We start from the raw sequence: 16,487 nt of genomic DNA on the forward strand, positions 1-16,487 counted from the left end.
GAGAAAGTGAATAGGGTGTATGTGGCGACTATCACATGCTTTGATAATAAACTTACTTTGAACTTTATCTCTCTTTCCCCCTCTCCCTCTCTCTCTCCCTCCTTTCCACCCCCTCACACTATAATAATCGCAACTCGCCACTGCCCCCTGCTGTGATCATTCCCTCACATTTCTCCACAGCTTCTCTTTAACAGAGCCATACATATAGTCTGCTTCCTTATAGTCTTTTTCCGTTTCAGTATCGTGGAGAGCATTTGACTTGCATTTATATATTTACTTCGTTTAGATACTGCGTAGATCAGGTTTTTCGAACTCAACAAGCCACCACACAGCAACCCCTCCCCCCAATTTAACCACAGTCTAATCACAAAACAATTTACAATGACCAATTAACCTACTAACTGATATGTCTTTGGACTGTGAGAGGAAACCAGAGCACCTGGAGGAAACCTGTGCACACATGGGAAGAACGTACAGACTTTCTTACAGAGGACAGTAGAATTATAGCCTGAGCTGTAACAGTATTGTGCTAACTGCTACACTACTATGGTGCCCAAATGTGTGACTGTCAATAAAAGCCAGAGAGACACAGAAGTGGTGGTATAAAAGTCTTTACTTGGCTTACACAAGCTGACAGCATTTGGAGTCACTCTGGTCCAACATCACATCACATTTTTATATGCTAAAGATCAAAGGTAACACAGGACAATTGTACAGTTACAATGTATCTACAATACTTCCTTTGAATTACATATAATTTTCAAACAATTCAACCTTCACATCAACACTCCAGACATCCAAAATGAATGTTAATCACTGCTGTCTTTGGATTGCATTCATGTATATGCAAACATCTCAGGTCAATGAGTTATTTCCTGCTTTGCAATCAATCCCAGTCTCCAACTCCAGGAAGATCCTTGTTCTGAGCAGCACTTTAAATTCAATCTGCAATCAACATTCAAACACAAAGACTGGGTGCTCTTCAAATTAATATTTGCTGTATTCCATAACCCCAGAATACATCCGAACAGAACCTCCTCCTGCCCCCTCCTAGAAAAAAATAAATTTGTTCCAGGAAAGGTGAAACTTTAAGGAGGATCTATCAAATGGGGCAGCAAAAATGCCTTGTACTTTGGACCTTTTCCACAATTACCTATCATATCCCTATGTGCATCTACAGCTACGCTTTCATCCCTAATGGCTACGTACAAGATTCTAAGCAGAGCTTCTTCCAGAAATTTGTCTTTAAAATGCAGCTTTGTCATTTGTATGCCTGTTGCCTCCTTTCCCTGCTGGCTGATAGCAAGTTTAATCACATTCTTTATCTTCACCCTTTCATTCTCTGATAGTTAAAATTCAGCAGTGGCTATCAGTGGTTATTCTCTAGTCAGGGACATGAGCAAGGTAACCATCAGGCTCGCCATGGAGTGGCAACTAGTCTCTCAGACCCTTTCATTGATGTACTGGAGGAGTTGGGTGATCTCTGTTTGATTTCTGCAAGGACCTCTCCTCTTCTGGACTGTCCAGTCGGTAGCTGGCCCAGCCATTGGATAGGCCCAGCTCTTTTGTATTCAGTCCCCATTCAGGCTGGGGTGACTGCATTCTGACACTGTGTGTAATTGCTTCTCTTTCTCAGTCTGCCACGCAATTGATGGTGTGCAATCTGATATTCCTGCTGTAAATTGGATCCCTTCCCATCTAATTTCCCCAATATCTTTCTATTCTGAGTGAAACACCATTCATCTATCTTCAGCAAACAGCCTTCATAACAGAGTATAGTTAGAGAAACAGCCGTAAAATAACAGCAAGTGTTTACTGTTACATGTACAAGTTTATGTCTGCCTTTTGGCCCATTTAGTCCATGCTGAACTATTTCAACTGCCTATTCCCATCGACCTGAACTGGGACCATAGCCTTCCCTATCCCTACCATCCATGTACCTATCCAAACTTCTCTTAAACATTGAAACCACTTGTGCTGCCAGCTCATTTCACACTCTCACGACCCTCTGAGTGAAGTTTCCCCTTTTCAAGTACAAGTACATGTCTGAACAGGTGTAATGAAAAAGTTACTTGAGTCACCAGTACACAGCATCATGTCAAATAACCACAGTTTCCAAGAAAATATAATTATAAAATATAAATGAAAATGTAAAACATAAATTATGCACAATTTTTATGAAAATATGATTAAGTCCTTCTGTAGCCTCTCTAATTCCTCAAAACTGCCTGCTACTCCACCTATCTTTGGATTGTCTGCAAACTTTGCAACAAAGCCATCATCCAAATCATTGACATATAACGTAAAAAGAATCGGCCTCAACACAGACCCCTGTGGAAAACCACTAGTCACTGACAACCAACCAGAAAAGGCCCCCTTTATTCTTAGTCTTTGCCTCCTGCCAATCAGTCACTGATTTATCCATTTTAGAATCTTTCCTGCAATACCATGGCCTCGTAGTTTGTTAAGCAGCCTCATGTGTGGCACCTTGTCAAAGGCCTTCTGAAAATCCAAGTACACAACATCAACCCTTTCTCCTTTGTATATCCTGCTTGTTACTTCTTCAAACAATTCCAACAGATTTGTCAGGTAATATTTTCCCTTGAGGAAACCATTGACGTTAACCTATTTTATCATGTACATCCAAGTACCCCAAAACCACATCCTTAACAATCGACTCTAACATCTTCCCAAACACTCAGGTCAGACTAACTGGCCTATAATTTCCTTTCTTCTGCCTCTCTCCCTTCTTGAAGAGTGGAGTGACACTTGCAATTTTCCAGTCTTCTGGGACCATTCCAGGGTCTAGTAAAAGATCATTTCTAATGCCTCCACAATCTCTTCAGCCACCTCTTTCAGAACCCTGGGGTGTACACTGTCTGGTTCAGGTTACTTATCCACCTTCAGACTTTCCAGTTTCCCAAAATCTTCCACTAATAATGGTAACTTTGCACATTTCATGACCCCTGACACCCAGGAATTTCACCACTAGTGTCTTCCATAGAGAAGGCTGATGCAAAATACTTATTCAGTTCATTTGATATTTCTTTATCCCCCATTACTACATCTCTGGCATCATTTTCCAGCTGTCTGATATCCACTCTCACCTCTCTTTTACACTTTACGTATCTGAAGAAGCTTTTGGTATCTCCTTTAATATTTTTGGCTAGCTTACTTTTGTATTCCACCTTTACCTTCTTAATGACTTTTTAGTTGCCTTCTGATGGTTCTTAAAAGCTTCACAATCCTCTAATTTTTGCTCTACTATATGCCCTCTCTTTGGCTTTCATGCTGACTTTGACTTCTCTTGTTAGCCATGGTTGTGTTATCTTGCCTTTAGAATACTGTTTCCTCTCTGTGATGTATATATCTTGTGCCTTCAGAATTGCTCCTGGAAATTCCAGCCATTACAGCTCTGCCATCCTCCTTGCCAGTGTTCTTTTCCAATCAATTCCGGCCAACTCTTCTCTCATGCCTCTGTAATTGTCATTACTCCACAGTAGTAATTGTAAATGCCCTGCATAAGATTTTACTAATGTTGTAGGGTGTTTCATTTAGTAGCTTTCTATAGAAGCAATGTGTTCTGCTATAGCATGTTTGAGTTTCAGGTAAAGTTAAAGGACTGTGATGCTCAATTTAGGAATATTGTGTCAGCCAATCAGGATGGTGGAATTGGGAAAAGGTTCTGGAGAGAGCTGGCCAGAGAGAGATTTATGACGGACACTGGTGGAGTTTGTAGTTTTTATGGCGGGATCTGCAGAGTAGAGAGGAGGGAAGATGGCTAAGGATGCCTTGGGAAGGAGCATCCCCGTTGCACAAGGTGCTTAGTGCAGATGAATGGCTGCAAGGAGGAAGGGCCAATACTCCCGAGGGCCCGTTTGTCGAGATGGATTTACGTTCGGGATGTGGTGCGTGCTCCAACGCAGATCGTGGGTCCAGCGTGGGGGTGAGAAGGACAACTTCAAGAGGAGCTCCAACTTTATGTGCACATTTGGACTGGGTTAACTGTAATGGAGCCTTTTTAATGTTTTCTGTTTTCTTTTTCCTACCAATTGTTCGATAAAGCTAAATTTTGTAAATTTACTTTCTTTATAATTTCGTTATGTATGATTTGTTATTTCTTGCCGACCAATTGTGTATGGGCAGTATTTATACAGCATTCGCTCAAATCGAGGTTTATTTAATCGGAACATCGCGACGTTCCTGTTTGGTTGAACCCCAAATCATAGCAACCCTAGACGCCTACTGTTTATAAAAAGTGGACTTCTCATCCTCTGGCTGTTAGCGGGGTCAGCAGCAAGCCAAGTCTCCACACGAGCCCGGTGAGAGGGCTTCATTGTGGAGGCTATCGGCCGGCGATGCGCTGAGTGTTGTGCAATTGCTGTTAAGAATTGATGAAGCAGTTTCTATGTAAACTCGTATCGGAGAAAGTGACGAAGGTACTTTGTAACTGACGCCGCAGGGATTAAAGGTTGATGCGGTTCAAAGGAATGAACCACAAATATTGCTTGTGTTTTCCATGAACGGGTGCTTTGAGTGCTAGATCCTCAAAATTTTTAATAAAGTTAATGCTGATTGAACGACGTTTTGACCAATCGGCTGATAAGGATGTCGGGTTAATCCAGACTAGCAGTGACGTAACTGAGGTCACACTGCCTGATAGGCTGGGAGACACTGGAGAGGCGGGGGCATGGGCAGTCCATATTTTTAGAGAAGGGCGCTCAAGTAGCTGTGGGCGAAGGTTTCTAAAACATGTTGTTCTTGTTTCTGCGAATTGAGGGAAAAGAGTTGTCGGTGTGAAAGGTAATAGGTTCTTCAGTGGTTGATTTAAATTCTGAGCTGGTTTTGGCCATTACATCGCTGGTTGTTAAATGCAGAAGTGTATCTTCAGAGAGCAAAAATTATTGTGGGCTAGGAGTGTTCCCTGGGGTTAAACCATGACCCGATGGGGAAGAACAATAGGAGGCTTGGGTTGAATAGACATCTCCGTTATTGGATGAATGGCAGTGCTCAGATAATATGTAAAAAAACATAGACTGGTAAAGAGTTTAAAGGGCCCAGTGGCTGATATAGTGAGGTTCCCAAAGGCAGAAAATCTATTAGCCATGTTCTCAAGCTCTGGAAATGCTTTTGGAACTGATCGTAGGATGAAGTTTAGGCACGCATTCCAGGAGGAAGGAGAGAAAATGCTTGCACTGTTTGTGTCACGAAGGGGGCATTCAACTGTCTGAGAGAAATTACTTGAGGATGGAGCAGGTTGTGAAGTGCGCTGTCACATGACGCTATTCTTTCGAACGACCCGCAAGATGAAACCTCCTTCATCTTTTGCCGAGTTACTCAGAGAAGTCAGAGAGGAGGAAAACATGATTGAGAAGTGCGACATTTCTAAAAGCCAAGTAGTGTCTTCAGTGTAGCCTCTGTTGCTGATGGAGCTCTTCAGGAGTCAAGTGGAAAACCTTTGAGCTAAGCTGACTCGATGGATGTCTGCTAATGTTTCAGATGAACGTGACATGACCATTGGGAACCCAGCCTATCTGTAGGCCTCACAATGCAGAGGAATGCTGCTGAAAAGTGTCTCTCAACTGGAGAGGCAACCGGTATTTTCTGTTACTACTGTGTAGAAGATGGACATTTCAGGTGAGACTGAGGAACAGGAAAGCTTCTAAAAGTAACTCAGCAGTTAAACAGAGAAAAGAGGCAGAACTATGGAGAGAGCCAGTAAAAGAACGGGCTGGCGTTAAGGAGCAGATATGTTCCTATCAGTGTATCAAGGGAAATACTAAAGTGCAAAACAATATTCCTGAAGGTTTAGTGCAGGCATGGGCAAACTGCGGCCCGTTAAGCTTTTTAATCCGGCCCGCAGAACTTGATGAAATTATATTAATAAACCTTGTTAACGTTTTTCCCCGCAATTCTGGCGTTTTCCCAATAGATGACGCACTCTATATACATTGACCTTTGTTGAGGTGCAGCGTATTTCTCCACATTTGCGCTTTACTCTTTGTTCGGCTCTACCTATTTGTGTGAACAGGCGTTCAGTGTCATGAACATCAACAAAGCCAGCCACAGATCCAAGTTAACTGACCAACACCTCAGATCCATCCTGAGAATCGCCACAACAAAACTAAATCCAGACTTTGATGCGCTGGCTAAAAAGGGAGACCAACAACACTGTTCCCACTGAAATTAAAAATGTTTCCTCGTTGTGTTATGTAAAAAATGCATTTGAAAATATTTTTTTCAATAAGCCTTACATGTTACATGTCATTTCTGTTAAGTGATGGACATGAGTAGTGCGCAGGTGCACGTAAGTTCTCAAAATAAAAAATGCGCTCCAGATCAAATAACGCGGTCCGCATACTGGCGCACTGTCACTGTTCTGTCTTTGTGCTGGTTGTTGTTGAGTTTTGGCACAGGGGACAATTGAATAAGAAGGAGCAGGACAAGTAGACCTGCATCTCCTACCGTTTTTGAAATAAAGACAGTCAGGAGGAGAGTGATGATGATAATATCTTGAGGCATAACAGAATTTTCAGTGCTTTAAAGTAATAACTGTTACTATTAAAAAAGCCGTATTCTATTCATTTAATTTTCAGTGTTTTAAAAGTCATTTCAATAAATAGCTAAATACCATGGGACTTCAAAGACAGGTATTTTGTTGTAATGCATTTGTTCATTTTCAATTGAAATTAAAGCACATGTTTTCTACATATCGCATGGTATTTTATTTTCTCTTATGAGGTGTATTACCAAAACACTCCGTCCATCTGCTCCTGGTCCAGCCCCCCTGTCAAATTTTAGAACCCTTTGTGGCCCACAAGTCAAAAAGTTTGCCCACCCCTGGTTTAGTGGGACAAGCTCTGATGTTTCCATGTGGATTGAAGGTGTTTATGCTGGAGCCATACTTGACACAGGTCCTCAAGTTGCTTTGCTTAATAGATCCTTTTACAACTGGTATTTGACGCATTTACCATTGACACTGCTCTGTGGCCTTGAGATTCGGGAGATGACTCCCCTTACTTTTCACTGAAACTGGAGTTTTCCGAAGCAGATGTTGGAGTAACTGAGACTATTGACACATCTGTATTGGATTGCTCAGATCCAGTTGAAAGGGTGCAGCTTCGATTCTTGTGGGAACAATTATTTCCGTTGTGAGAAGGCATGCAAGGAGAAAAATGGAGAGAACTTTCTGAAAACCTTGTCCATTCACCTGGTGTTCAGAGCTGCTTTTGAGAAGAAGCAACTTCCTCCTAAGCAGGCTGATGAGCAAATATGAGGAACCGTGTGGTACACCCAGTTCAAACCCAACGTCTTACATCCTGGAGGAGTAGCTAGAGTGAGACAAACCCCCAAATTTGCCAGAATACCCAATGCCTTGGCCATCCAGGTGGAAGCTCCTGATGATCCGGAAGAAAAGTCACGCTTACCTGCAGGAGTGCTGGTGACACCTTGAACTGCAGAAATCTGAAGTTGTCTACGCAAACAGGATAACAAACAGTGAGAGAAGTTACTCTCAAACATGGGGTGTTGACTACCCCTCTGTTTCCTGTGATGATAGTGTCTAGTTTTTCTGGGAAATAGAAGAGAAACGGTCCAGTGGATCGAGGAAGTCGACATCGAAGCCATGCAACTTTGGTGACTCACTGTTGCCCGAGGAAATGGAAAAGGAGAATAACTGAGAATATGATGGAACATGAAGATGTCTTTTCTACTGATTAGTCTGATGTTGATCGCTCCAGGAGTATCTGCCACATTTTTAACCTGAAGGAAGCTAAGTACAGTCATGAGGCAGGGGGCCTGAGTTGCTGGAAGATAGAATTGATAGACCGGGGAGACACCATCTAGAAGACAGGGAGGGTCACAAGGAGTGGTTGAAGCTGGAGAAGCTGAAGGTGAGATGAGGAGGTCTCAGAGAGTCAGGAAACCTCCAGATAGGCTTGTATATAACACACCTGGTTAAGATTCTTACTCCTAATGCTCTATGTTATTTCATTTAGTAGTTTTCTATAGAAGCAATGTGTCCTGCTATAACATGTTAGAGTTTTCAGCTAAAGATAAGGGGCTATGATGTTAAATTTAGGAATGTTGTGTCAGCCAATTAGGATGGTGGAATTGGGAAAAAGTTCTGGAGAGATCTGGGAGGAGACAGATTTATGACAGATACTGATGGAGTTTGTGGTTTTTATAGTGGGATCTGCAGAGTAGAGAGGAGGGCAGATGGCTGAGGATGCCTTGGGAAGGAGCGTCCCCTTTTTACAAGGTGCTTTGTGCAGATGAATGGCTCCAAGGAGGGAGGGCCAAAACTCCTAAGAGAGCACCCGTTTGTTCAAGATGGATTTTGAGCAACATTCGGGATGTGGTGTGTGCTCTCACGTGGATTGTGGGTCCAGCATGTGGGTGAAAAGGACATGCTCCAACTTTTATGTGCACATTTGGACTGGGTTAACTGTAATGTGCCTTTTTAATTTTTTCTTTTTCTTTTTCCTACTAACTGTTTGATAAAGCTGAAATTTGTAAATACACTTGCTTTATAATTTTATGTGATGTACGATCTGTTATTTCTTGCTGACCAACAATTGTGTATGGGCAATATTTACACAGCATTCACTCAAATCGAGGTTTCTTTAATCGGAACATCACGACGCTCCTGTTTGGTTGAACCTCAAGTCATACCGACCCTAGACGCCTATTGTTTATGAAAGGTGGAATTCTCACTGGAGAGTCCTGTGGCTGTTTGCCGTGGCTGGCAAGGAGCCAAGTTTCCATAGAAACCTGGTGAAGGGGCTTCATACTGATACTTCTGACTTTAGCTTCTCCTTCTGAAATTTCAGGGTGAAATTGATCATACTATGATCACTTGTCCCTAAGGGTTCTTTTACCTTAAGCTGTCTAATCAATACCAGTTCATTACACAACACCAGAATAGCTGCTCTCCTCATGCTCAACCATGAGCTGCTCTAAAAAGCCATCTCGTAGGCTTTCTAGAAATTCCTTCTCTTGGAATCCAGCACCAACTGGATTTTCCCAATCCACCTGAATATTGACTATTGCCCTTTTGCCATGCATTTTCTACCTCCCGTTCTAATTTGTAGACCACATCCTTACTACTGTTGGGGTCCCATCGAGGTCTTTTTACTTCTGTAGTTCCATAGCTCTATCCACAATGATCCAACATTTTCTGATGATTCACCTCTTTCTAATGATTTAATTTAATCTTTTTTACCTACAGAGCAACACCACCCCTGTGACTGCCTGCCTTTCCTTTCGATACCATTTGTATCCTTGGACATTAAGCTCCTAGCTATAATCTTTCTTCAACCATGATTCAGTGATACCGACAACATGCATGCCAATCTGTAACTGTGCTACAAGTTCATCTCCCTCATTCCGTATACTGCATGCATTCAGATATAACACCTTCAGTCCTGTATTCACCCTTTTTGATTCTGACCACGTTTTATGTTGCATCTCATCCTGTTGACTGCAATTTTGCCCTATCATAGAAACATAGAAAACCTACGGGCCCTTTGGCAAACAAAGCTGTGCCATACATGTCCCTACTTTAGAACTATCTAGGCTTTATCCATAGCCCTGTATTTTCTTAAGCTGCATGTAGCCATCCGGAAGTCACTTAAAAGACCCTATCATTTCTGCCTACACCACCACCGCCAGCTCACACCCTCCACTCTCTGCATAAAAAAAACCTTACTCCTGACATCTCTTCTGTACCTACTTCCTAGCACCTTAAAACTATACCCACTCATGCTAGCCATATCAACCCTGGAGAAAAGCCTCTGACTATCCACAAGATCAATGCCTCTCATGATCTTGTACACCTCTATCAGGTCACCTCTCATCCTCCAACGTTCCAAGGAGAAAAGGCCGAGTTCACTTAACCTATTCTCATAAGGCATGCTCCCCAATCCAGGCAACATCCTTGTAAATCTCCTCTGCACCCTTTCTATGGTTTCCACGTCCTTCCTGTAGTGAGGCGACCAGAATTGAGCACAGTACTCCAAGTGGGGTCTGACCAGGTTCCCATATAGCTGCAACATTACCTCTCGGCTCTTAAACTCAATCCCATGATTGATGAAGGCCAATGTACCGTATGCTTTCTTAACCACAAAGTCAACCTGCATAGCAGCTTTGAGTGTCCCATGGACTCGGACCCCAAGATCCCTCTGATCCACCACACTGCCAAGAGTCTTACCGTTAATGCTATATTCTGCCATCATATTTGACCTACTGAAATGAACCACCTCACACGTATCTGGAACCCCATCTGCCGTGACTCAGCCCAGTCTTGCATCCTATCGATGTCCCACTGTAACCTCTGACAGCCCTCCACACTACCAACAACACTTCCAACCTTTGTGACATCAGCAAATTTACTAACCCATCCCTCCACTTCCTCATCCAGGTCACTTACAAAAATCACAAAGAGTAGGGGTCCCAGAACAGATCCCTGAGGCACACCACTGGTCACTGGCCTCCATGCAGAATATGACCCATCTACAACCACTCTTTGCCTTCTGTGGGCAAGCCAGTTCTGGATCCACAAAGCAAGGTCCCCTTGGATCCCATGCCTCCTTACTTTCTCAATAAGCCTTGCATGGGGTACCTTGTAGAACAATACAGCACAGTACAGGCCCTTCAGCCCACAATGTTGTGCCAACCCTTAAACCCTGCCTCACATATAACCCTCCACCTTAAATTCTTCCATATACCTGTCTAGTAATCTCTTAAATTTCACTAGTATCAAATGCCTTGCTGAAATCCATATACACTACATCTAGGGCTCCACCCTCATCAATGTGTTTAGCCACATCCTCAAAAAGTTCAATCAGGCTCATAAGGCATGACATGCCTTTGACAAAGCCACGCCGACTATTCCTAATAATATTATGCTTCTCCAAATGTTCATAAATCCTGCCTCTCAGGATCTTCTCCATCCACTTAACAACCACTGAAGTAAGCCCAGGAAATTAAAGGCCAGTGAGTCTATCTCTACACCCTTTCTTGAATAAGGGAACAACATCTGCAACCCTCCAATCCTCCGGAACCTCTCCTGTCCTCACTGATGATGCAAAGATCATTGCCAGAGGCTCAGCAATCTCCTCCCTCACTTCCCACAGTAGCCAGGGGTATATCCTATCCGGTTCCGATAACTTATCCAACTTGATGCTTTCCAAAAGCTCCAGCACATTCTCTTTCTTAATATCTACATGCTCAAGCTTTTCAGTCCACTGCAAGTCATCCCTACAATCGCCAAGATCCTTTTCCGTAGTGAGTACTGAAGCAAAGTATTCATTAAGTACCTCTGCCATCTCCTCCGGTTCCATTCACACTTTTCCACTGTCACACTTGATTGATCCTATTCTCTTACGTCTTATCCTCTTGCTCTTCACATACTTGTAGAATGCCTTGGGGTTTTCCTTAATCTTGTTCACCAAGGCCTTCTCAAGAACTTTTCTGGCTCACCTAATTTCATTCTTAAACTCCTTCCTGCTAATCTTATAATCTTCTAGATTCTTATCATTACTTAGTTTTGGAACTTAGTTTTGAAGGCTGGTGGCGGAAATTGCCACTGAACTTTTAAGTACCCACAAAGGGTGGGGCTGAGGATCGATTAAGAGGAATTGATCCGTGACTATTAGTGCGTGTAAAGGGCGACCCTGTGGAGTCTACCGGTGTGTCTGACCCTTGCCTGGGTTGGTAGATTATCACTTGAAGACGGCGCTCTTAAGTTGGTAACGTTTGGTTGACTTGGAAGATTTGGAGGACATCGAGGAGGATCGACGACACCTGTTTATTCAGACTACAAATATCTCTTTCTCACTTCAATCCCATGCATCTGAACTGAACCTTCCTTGCCACCTGAGCTTGAATAAATTTGGGAACTTTATTTTTGTTTTACACCTATGTATCCACAACCCTTGGATGATCTGGTTTTAAGTTTACTATATGACGTAGTCACTAATAAAATAATGTTTGGTTAACTGCAGAACCAGACCCCAGGTGTGTTCAATCGCTGCTGATACTTTACAGGGTTGCATGTACGTGACAGTACTCTACCATCCTTTCCCTGTCTCATTGGAACATACCTACTCAGAACCCCACGCAAATATCCCCTGAACATTTGCCACATTTCTTCCGTACATTTCCCTGAGAACATCTGCTTCCAATTTATGCTTCCAAGTTCCTGCCTGATAGCCTCATATTTCCACTTACTCCAATAAAACGTTTCCCTAACTTGCTTGTTCCTATCCCTCTCCAATGCTATGGTAAAGGGGATAGAATTATGATCACCATCTTCAAGATGCTCTCACACTGAGAGGCCTGACACCTGACCAGGTTCATTTCCCAATACCAGATCAAGTATAGCCTCTCCTCTTGTAGGCTTATCTATATATTGTGTCAAGAAACCTTCCTGAACACACCTACCCCATCTAAACCCCTCACTCTACTGAACTGCCAATCAATATTTGGGAAATTAAAATCTCCCACCATACCAACCCTGTTATTATTACTCCTTTCTAGAATCTGTCTCCCTATCTCCTCCTCGAGGTCCCTGTTACTATTGGGTGATCTATAAAAAAACACCCAATAGAGTTATTGACCCCTTCCTATTCCTAACTTCCACCCACAGAGACTCTGTGGACAACCCTTCCACGACTTCCTCCTTTTCTGCAGCCATGACACTATCTTTGATCAACAGTGCCACACACCCCACCTCTTTTGATTCCCTCCCTGTCTTTTCTGAAAAATCTAAAGCCTGGCACTTGAAATAGCCATTCCTGCCCCTGAGCCATCCAAGTCTCTGTAATGGCCACAACATCATAGTTCGAAGTACTGATTCACGCTCTAAGCTCATCCGCTTTGTTCACAACACTCCTTGCATTAAAATAGACCCATCTCAAACCATCAGGCTGAGCGCGTCCCTTCTCTATCACCTGCCTATCCTCCCATTTGTACTGTCTCCATGCTTTCTCTATTTGTGAGCCAACCTCCCTTTCCTCTGTCACTTCAGTTCGATTCCCGCCCCCCAGCTATTCTAGTTTAATGTCAGGAGTGGACCCAAGTGCAGGACGCAGGCACTGAAGTACTAGGGGTAGGACAGGAGGGGGATGCCATGGCATGCAAGGGGTAATGCTGGGGTTCAGGCAGACAGAGAGTCTTAGTTGGGCAAGCAGAGCAGGATCCCGGAGTTCAGACAGGCAGAGCAGGATCCCGGAGTTCAGACAGGCAGAGCAGGATCCCGGAGTTCAGGCAGGCAGAGCAGGATCCCGGAGTTCAGGCAGGCAGAGCAGGATCCCGGAGTTCAGGCAGGCAGAGCAGGATCCCGGAGTTCAGGCAGGCAGAGCAGGATCCCGGAGTTCAGGCAGGCAGAGCAGGATCCCGGAGTTCAGGCAGGCAGAGCAGGATCCCGGAGTTCAGGCAGGCAGAGCAGGATCCCGGAGTTCAGGCAGGCAGAGCAGGATCCCGGAGTTCAGGCAGGCAGAGCAGGATCCCGGAGTTCAGGCAGGCAGAGCAGGATCCCGGAGTTCAGGCAGGCAGAGCAGGATCCCGGAGTTCAGGCAGGCAGAGCAGGATCCCGGAGTTCAGGCAGGCAGAGCAGGATCCCGGAGTTCAGGCAGGCAGAGCAGGATCCCGGAGTTCAGGCAGGCAGAGCAGGATCCCGGAGTTCAGGCAGGCAGAGCAGGATCCCGGAGTTCAGGCAGGCAGAGCAGGATCCCGGAGTTCAGGCAGGCAGAGCAGGATCCCGGAGTTCAGGCAGGCAGAGCAGGATCCCGGAGTTCAGGCAGGCAGAGCAGGATCCCGGAGTTCAGGCAGGCAGAGCAGGATCCCGGAGTTCAGGCAGGCAGAGCAGGATCCCGGAGTTCAGGCAGGCAGAGCAGGATCCCGGAGTTCAGGCAGGCAGAGCAGGATCCCGGAGTTCAGGCAGGCAGAGTAGGTTTCCAGAGTCAGATGAGGCAGAAGGATCCCAGTGTTTGGGCAGAAGGCAGGTCTTGAGGTACATGACTTGGCTGGAGGAGAGCCCCCTCCCAGGTAGGGCTGCCTCCCAGGCGGAAACACAGAGGCCTAGGCAAGATGCGGACTCCTAGGCGGGTGCGGGGCACAACCCATCGGAAGCGGGGGGGGGGGGGGGGGGCAGAACACCCCGCCAAGCAGTGGCAGTCCGGCCTGACCTTCCCAATGGGGGCAAAGGGGTAGAACGGGGACTAGGTCCAGGGTGACCAGCACGACAGCCATGATCCCCAGGTAACTTGGGAGAGGCAGGCAGACAGCGTGAGCACGGCAAAACGGGCGGAGCAGCGGGACCAGACCAACCTGGACAGAACAAATACAGAGCAGGTCGGAACCTGGGCAGGGTAAACAGGATACGGAGCAGAGTATGGAGCCGGCAGAGAGCAGGAGACAGAACAAACAACCACCCACCTGGTCTCAGTCCCAAGGCCCTTTATAAACACCTGCAGCTGAATTGGCCACAGGTGTGCCTCCTTAAGCCAGGAGGATTCTAACTGACTCAAGGGTGACAGGAGAGACAGCTGCAAGACCCAGAGTCCGGAGTCCGCAAACCGGATCAAGACTCGGAACACGGGTTCCGGACCGGACCCCGACATTTAAACTCTCCCTAGTAGCCTTAGCAAACCTTCCTGCTAGGATATTGGTTCCCCTGGGATTCAAGTGCAACCTGTCTTTTTTGTACAGATCACACTTGCCCCAGAAGAGGTCCCAATGATCCAGAAATCTGAATCCCTGCCCCTTGCTCCAATGCCTCAGCCACACATTTAAACTCCACCTCATTCTATTCCTATCGTCAGTTTACCCATTGCTGGGAGTCTCACTACACATTGCCTTTTTTTGTTAACTAACTACCTATTCTTCAGCACGATTACCCTGGTCCCTCCCCTCTGCCAAATTAGTTTACAACCACCCAAGCAACTCTAGCCAACCTACCCACAAGGATGTTGGACCCACTCAGGTTCAGGTGTAACTCGTCCCACTTGTACAGGTCATACCTTTTCCAGAGAAGATCCCTATGATCCATAAATCTGAAACCCAGCCGCCGCAGCAGTATTCCCGCCCCCATCATCATATTCCTACCCTTACTGATACATGGCACAGGCAGCAATCCAGAGATTACTACCTTGGAGGTCCTGTTTCTCAGCTTTCTACCTCACTTCCTAAAATTTCTCTTCAGGACCTCCTCACTCTGTCATTACCAATATGCACCAAGACATCTGGCATACTCCCCCTTACCCTTGAGAATGCCATAGACCAGTTCTGAGACATCACTGATCCTGGCACCAGGGAGGCAACATACCATCTGGATGTCTCTATTGCACTCACGGAATCTCGTCTCTGCTCCTCTGACTGAGGAATCTCCTATCCACACTGCAGTCTTCTTCACCTCTCTGATCTTCTGAGCCACAGCACCAGACTCAGCGCCAGAGGATCATTCGCTGTGGGCTGCCCCACTATCCCCCCCCCCCCCCCGCCCCCGGTAGCAACTAAAGTTATATACTTATTGCATCATGTTCCCTTCCTGTTGCAGAATTACGCACAGATTGGCAGGACTTGAGTCTGGTTTGGGAAACAAATGTTTCAACCAGTACTTGTATGGGAGAAAGTTTACCCTCATTACTGATCATTAACTTCTAGTGTCCATTTTCAACCCACAGAAGGGTGTTCCATTAACATCAGCAGCACAAATACAGAGATGGGCTCTGTCTCTTGGAGGACACAATTATAAGATTGAATTCAGGAGGATGACTAATTATGGAAATGCTGATGGATTGTCCTACTTACCCTTGGAAAAGGAAGTACCAGAAAAACATACTTAAAAAGACACTTCTTTGATGTATTTTCCCTAACACAAAAGCCTATTTATGGCAGAGATGATCCAAGGGGAAATCAGAAAAGAGCCCACACTGTCTCAGATCTACATGGTCACCCAAAATGGCTGGAATGTGCAACAGAAATTCCAGTTTCCCCATTTTTACCAGTGCTGAGATGAACTTGTCCTGAATGGAGGTTGCCTTATGTGGGGATTGAGAGCTGTGGTACCATCCAAACTGAGAGCTAAAGTGTTGGAGGAACATCTAGGCATGGTTAAAATGAAATTGTTGGCTCGAAGCTTTGTCTGGTAGCCTGTGATAGACCACCAGATCCAGCTCTTGCCATGCACAGTATGGGATGCCAACGTGTCCAGAAAATGCCAAGAGCAGTGCCTCTCCATCCTTGGGAATAGCCTGCATTTCTCTAGTAGAGGATTCGTATGGATTTTGCTGGACTGTTCATATGTACAAATTTCTTAATAGTGGTGGATGCAGCTACAAAGTGGCCAGAAATGTTTCCAATAGCCTCCACCACAGCCTCTCACACTATTGATGCGGTCTTCAGAAAGACTGGTGTTCCAGAACACTTAGTCAGTGACAATGGACTGCAGTTTGTTGTGGTACAGTTTCAGTAATTCCCAAAAA

Source organism: Hypanus sabinus, chromosome 8 (genome assembly GCF_030144855.1).
Source record: "Hypanus sabinus isolate sHypSab1 chromosome 8, sHypSab1.hap1, whole genome shotgun sequence".
NCBI classification, from domain to species: domain Eukaryota; kingdom Metazoa; phylum Chordata; class Chondrichthyes; order Myliobatiformes; family Dasyatidae; genus Hypanus; species Hypanus sabinus.